Genomic DNA, 5,415 nt, shown 5'->3' with positions numbered 1-5,415 from the left:
CTCTATGAAATAGGTAAACCCCGGACCCCCCCCCCCAGCCCCCAACAAACACGCCAGCGGGAAGTTTACCCCTGGAATGAATGCTGGCCCCTGACACCTCCTTCCAGCAGCCCGATGCCTCCCGCCCGACCGCCCTCCCGAACCCCCCACTCCGAAGGTAATTGTCTTGGACACAATCGGGAGCGCTGGGGCTGCGCTCGCGACCTCAAAACCCCTCCCCGAGGAAGCCCCCGCCTCCTCCCGGCTCGCCCACCTCCCCCGCGTCCCCACTCGCGCCGCACCGCTCGGCAACTTCTGCACCCGCCCGGCCCGCCGCCCGCGGCCCCCTCCCCGCGCACCCAGCCCTCCGCGCCCTCACCCCCGGCCGCGGCCCCTCCCGCCCACCCTCCGCCCGCCGGGATCCTCGCCCACCCCCTCCTCCGCGGCCCCCGCCCGCGGCGCCGCCCCCGCCGCACCCCCAGCCCTCCCGGCCCGGGACCCCAGCCCACCCAGCCCCACCCGGGAAGGAGGGAGCCGCGGCCGCGCCGAGGCTGCCGCCGGGCCGGGGCCGGCCGGCCGCGCGCCACCGCGGAGGGGGCTTTACCTCAGAGGCGCGGCCGCGAGCTCGCGGGGTCGGTCCCGGGCGCGGGCGGCGCCCCCTGCTCCGTCAGTCAGCGGCGGCGGGGGCAGCGGCGGCAGCACATCACACCCGCCGGCGACCGGAGGAGGAAAGCGAGCCACGCAGGGAGGGAGCGAGCGAGGTAGGGGGGGAAGGAACGAGCGAGGGAGGGAACGCAGCTCGGCTCGGACTCGGTCCCCGCACTACTGCCGGTGCCTCCTACCGCCGCCTCTGGCCGGAGAGTCGCCGCCCGGGTCGCTGCTGTCGCCACCGATGCAGCCGGGAATGAATGCACAGCGGCGCCTCGCTTATCCGGAGGTCAAACATCCTTCTGCCTCGGGCATCCGGATCGGCGCCGGACCCGGAAGTGAACACATGGAAAAAAAATAAAAAAAGGAAAGCGTCTCTCTACCGGCGGTGGCCCCCAAGCTCCCGCATCAGCGAAAAGAGCCGAGTAGAGCCGAAGATTACACCGGCCTGTTCGGATTGGCCGGCTCGCCGACCGGAAGAACGGCGGCACGTTCATTGGCTGGCAAGGCGTATAAAAGCCAAGCCACTCCTCCATTCCCCCACCTCCGCACGAGCGGTGCGTGAGGGGGAATGTGGAGTAATAGTGGATACGGGTACGTTTCCCTGGGCGAGGCCAGGGGAGGAGAGGCTTGACGAGGTCTCTGGGGAGAACTGGGAGGAAAAAGGCTCCCGTGATTAAGGAGAGCTGCTAAAAATTCCGCGGCTTGGGTGAGCCAAGAGCCTAAGGGCGCCATTGTGCCAAGTCGGGTTGGCGAGGCTTTACGGGGCACAGCCCTCCAGGTGCAGAATTTGGGGGCCCCGGCCTAAAGGAGTGACCTCACTGGGTTGACATCCCCCCCCCCGTACATACACTTTGTTATAACCCCAGTGCTGTAGCAGGGATGCGGCTGCTTGGAGATGGGAATTGTGGCTCACGTTTGCATCCCAGCTGCTGCCTGTAGAGAACTCCGTTGGTGGGCTCAGGTCGTGTATAACGTGATCGTTACCATCTCAGTGTCTCAAGGGAACCTCCTGAAGTTTCGGGAGGCCAAACATCCGTCAGGTCGTCGAGTTGTCGAACACAGACTGGAACCGGTGTTTTCTAACTCCACTTCCCAGTCCAATCTGCCCACACGGAAAACGCAGAAGATGCCATTCTCTCTCTCTCTCTCTCTCTCTCTCTCTCTCTCTCTCTCTGTCTCTTAACAGCTGGTTAAGTGGGATGAAGATAATGCCACTTTGAAAGACCGCTACGGAAATGGATTCGCCGTGAAGGCATTTGCAGAGGACTCTGAAAATACAGCTTTTTAATTGTTAGCGATTACCTAACACTACTTACGTTTCGAGTTCTTTCAAAAGACAAGCATTAAGGTGTGCATGAAGAAAACTCATAGCCTGGCGCTGTTTAAAAATTCATGTATCGAACAGTTTTATGTTTTGATGCGCTCTGTGTCATGACGCTTGAGTCTCTGTCTCACACTCTCAGGAAAAACTTAAAAGTCTCCAGTGAAACCAATGCGCTTTAAAATAATGAAAATATTCTCCCTCCCTACCTTACCTGATGATACCCTCCCTACCTGATGATAAGGTTAATGTGTAAACTTCACAGGCGTAATTATACGGAAAGAGGCTGTTGTTGTTTTCTGTTACAATCGATTTTTATTGATTGATTACCACTCTCCTCACACTCTTTCCTAAACTGGAGGTGAAGAACTGGCTATCACTTGGTACTGATAAGAGCCCTGCTTCTCTGTTTACCAGACCACCATCATTTTATTAGAGACTCAGAAGCAACTAAGATTTTTGCATGATCAGACTTGAGAATAATTTGCCTAATCAGATTGAATATCCCAAGGTTTCTGATCTTTGCCAGGGTCCAATACCAGACAGGAAACAAAGTTAACCCTATCTCAAATAAAGGGGGAAAAAAAATGTCTGCAATACAGGGAACTCCAAACATTGTAATCGGCAAATAACAAACCGTTTTCTACTCTGCCTCAAAAAGCTCAGTTTAGATCAAGAATACCTCCTACCCACCCCTCAAAGTTCTAAGAAATGCTTAAGAAACACATGTATATGGGGGCGCCTGGGTGGCTCAGTCAGTTGGGTGTGGACTTCGGCTAGGGTCATGATCTCACAGTCCGTGGGTTTGAGCCCCATATCAGGCTCTGTGCTGACAGCTCAGAGCCTGGAGCCTGCGTCAGATTCTGTGTCTCCTACTATCTGTGCCCCTCCCATGCTCATGCTCTGTCTCTCAATAATAAACGCTAAAAAAAAAAAAAAGGAAAAGAAACACATGTATATGGGGGCACCTGGGTGGATCAGTGGGTTGAGCATCTAACTTCAGCTCTGATTTCAGCTCAGTGTCATGATCTCGTGGTTTGTGAGTCCAAACCCCACATCTGGCTTGCTGGCCTCGGCTCAGAGCTGGCTTTGGATCCTCTGTCCCCCTCTCCCTACCCCTCCCCCACTTGCACTCTCCCAAAAATAAACATTTTTTTAAAAAGGAAATACAGGTATATAAATATGATCAAATCACATGTCTAGATGTGAAAAGAATAAAGATTTACATTTTTTAACCCTTCAGTAAAGACTTTTTTGTTGAAGTTAGGCTTAGAAGTTGCTATAGATTAAAATTGGCAAGTAACCTAGGTAGGAAGCCGATGAGATGGCCATATCATTCTATTGTAAGAAGATTTTGCTGGTGTGAAGATAGCTTATGTTAATGACAGAAAAAACCACAGGTATCTCTACCAAAACTTTGTTTTGCAGCATAATGTCTCAACATAAACAGACATCACAGTTTTTCATCTGCTGTATGATACATCAACGACAATTAATTTTTATGTTCCCTAGCATTGCCACTCTTCAGATACTTATGTTCTATTAATATTTTACATGTTTCCAAAGCAGTGTCACATTTTTTCCCCAGAACTTTATTCTTTTGAATGTGTACCTCTGTTGACACAAGTAAATATTTGTTCCACTCTTTAGACATGTAACAACCATAAAGATTACTGTGAAAAACAGTATAAAAGAGCCAACAGAAGTTTTACCCATATATTTCTTAGGGGGGGAAAAAGGGGATTTATCAAGTGGATGTTTGAGGAAAGGAGAAAAAGAAAGTGAAATTTTCTGGGGGCCTTTAATTTCACGTCTGAGACAGTGTGAATATTCCAGTGTCTCCCTTCCATGTTCTGATTCTTCTCTTTCTCCCCTTCTCACACCTGTGCATGCCTAGTAGCCCCGCTGACACACACACACCCGTGGAGAGTGTCGAAATAAGGTCTTCGATGAGAGTTTTAAGCAGGAAAACAATTCCATTTCCTTCTTGCTTCCACTTCAAGTCTTACTGCTTACAAAAAGTGGAAGTGGCCAGCTTTACTCTCCGCAAAATATACCTACATTCTCTCAGGCAACGCGTTTGTAGGACCTGGAAAGAAAGCATTTTGTCAAAAGAGAAACTTGATAATTCCAAGTTCCTAGCACACCGTTGAGGATTATGAGAGCATCAGCGTAGAGATTTGTACTATAATCATTTCCATCCTACACACCTTGTTCATGCCATTAAACTGCCCTCCTTGGCCAAACTTGTTTTGCAGAAATTCATCAAGAAATAACCCCCAAATACAAAAGAGCACCAAAGATGAACCTAGCCCTCTAGTCTGGTGCAGTGTATCAACTATGTGGCCAATGTGGCTGAGTTAAATACAGGCAGATATTTCCCAGCTAACAATGTAACAGGAGACATTTGTACAAACTCCTTGTAATCATTCTGTCTGATTCTGACAACAACCCTGTCAAGTAATATAGCAGCTGTTATTTTTTCCTGTTAGGAGTGAGGAATGATGGTCTCAGGTTAATTAGCTTGCCCAAGATGATGTAATAAGTAAATATGTTTAAATATAAAATCATGAGATTAAGATATTTACGAAAACTTTTCAAAATGAAAACGAGAAGCCTTCATTCTCTTCTTGCAAATATTTTATTTAACTGTAATGGTAAACCTAGAATGGTGATTTGCTGACTGACAAAGGCTAGGACTTGAGAAATTGCCAAACTATGTCTTTCCTTTTCATTTTTATCGTTAAGGTAAACTACCTGGAAGAAAGAGGTAATCAAGAAAAAGTAAATGCTCAAGTAGAAACAAGAGGGATGCAAAATGAGACGTTGTCATAACAGTCAGAGCCCGGGAGCACAGCAACGTATTCTACTAAGACCAGGAAAATAACCTTTCCCAGTCAAGCCTGCAGTCAAGGGGAAGGCAAGGAAAGATGCTGGGAAAAAGCCAGTCACAGACAACAACCAGGTACAGAATCACAAAACTTCTCTGAAAGGTTTTGTTGTGTTTTATAATAATAATCTTAAGTAATGTGCAATAAAAATCACATTGTTAAGACTCCTTGTTTTAGCTCAGGCTCACAAAACAAAATATCATAGATTGGGGGGCTTCAACAACGGAAATTTATTTGCTCACAGTTCTGGGAGCCAGAAGACTGATATCAGGGTGCTAACATGGTCAGATTCTGCTGAAAGCTCTCTTCCTGGCTGTCAGATGGCTGGCCGCCTTCTCACTGTATGTTCTTACAGACTTTCTTCACTGCACGGGATCTCTCTCACGCTCTCTCTAGCTCTTCTTAAAAGGACACTAATCCCATCATGAGGCCCCCACCTTCATGACCTCAATTAAACCTAGGTATTTCCAAAAAACCTCTTCTCTAAATATCATCATATTAGAGGGTAAGGCAGCAACATGAATTTTGGGGAGGAGGACACAATTCAGGGCATACCAATCCTCAAAGGAATAC

The 5,415-nt window shown here is 49.0% G+C and overlaps 1 protein-coding gene across 6 annotated transcripts in view; it reads right to left on the bottom strand.

Annotated features, from left to right (window-relative positions):
• CSNK1G3 (casein kinase 1 gamma 3) overlaps nt 1-902 on the bottom strand; it is a 100,304-nt gene extending 99,402 nt beyond the window's left edge. For 5 of the 6 annotated variants that reach the window (XM_049649104.1, XM_049649107.1, XM_049649108.1 and 2 more), the window contains exon 1: nt 584-674. The gene's annotated coding sequence lies outside the window, so the exon portion shown is untranslated. Of the gene's footprint in view, nt 1-583; nt 675-821 lie in introns of those variants that run through there. The other variant, XM_049649105.1, reaches the window with a different exon arrangement.
• Between the last annotated feature and the right edge of the window lie 4,513 nt (nt 903-5,415).

The sequence above is a fragment of the Panthera uncia genome (genome assembly GCF_023721935.1).
Source record: "Panthera uncia isolate 11264 chromosome A1 unlocalized genomic scaffold, Puncia_PCG_1.0 HiC_scaffold_17, whole genome shotgun sequence".
NCBI classification, from domain to species: domain Eukaryota; kingdom Metazoa; phylum Chordata; class Mammalia; order Carnivora; family Felidae; genus Panthera; species Panthera uncia.
Note: the sequence above shows the minus strand (reverse complement) of the source record. Positions and strands in the feature narration are given on the sequence as shown.